We start from the raw sequence: 590 nt of genomic DNA on the forward strand, positions 1-590 counted from the left end.
CACACACACACACACACACACACACACACACGTAAATATGGATAACAAAGAAGAATAAGGGTAATTAAGAGTGAATCAGGGGAGTGGCGTTTCTGCCTCAAGAAACGTTATCAGTACAGCAGTTGTCCTATCTTGAATTCAGCTTGACATAAGACTTATACATAAAAAAGTAGAAAACATTTATGGTTTGAGTTAATTTGCATAATTTACAGGAAAATCACAAAAACTATTCTCACCTATTGTACAATAAATAATTCATAGTATACAAAGCGAATTAGTAACATTTTATTAGTAACCAAGTCAGGTTTTGTTAGTTCTATTTATTATCAAAAGGGTTAGCGACTTCATATGACAAGCTGAAATTTAGTTTAACAAACAAAACCTATTTTAAGTACACTAATCTGCCATTTTTATTTCAAAATAATTGCCATCTATCATTAGCCGTTTCTACGTAACTCAAGAATGGTTTCAGCGCCAATAGATTGTTGAACAAGATTGTAAGATTTCAGATCCTTTAAATCTATTTATGAGTCGTATCGATTTTGTTTGGCTGCCATTTTATTAGTGTTTTATTACTGTTTTCAAATAAT

Source organism: Octopus bimaculoides, chromosome 5 (assembly GCF_001194135.2).
Source record: "Octopus bimaculoides isolate UCB-OBI-ISO-001 chromosome 5, ASM119413v2, whole genome shotgun sequence".
In the NCBI taxonomy this organism is placed as follows: domain Eukaryota; kingdom Metazoa; phylum Mollusca; class Cephalopoda; order Octopoda; family Octopodidae; genus Octopus; species Octopus bimaculoides.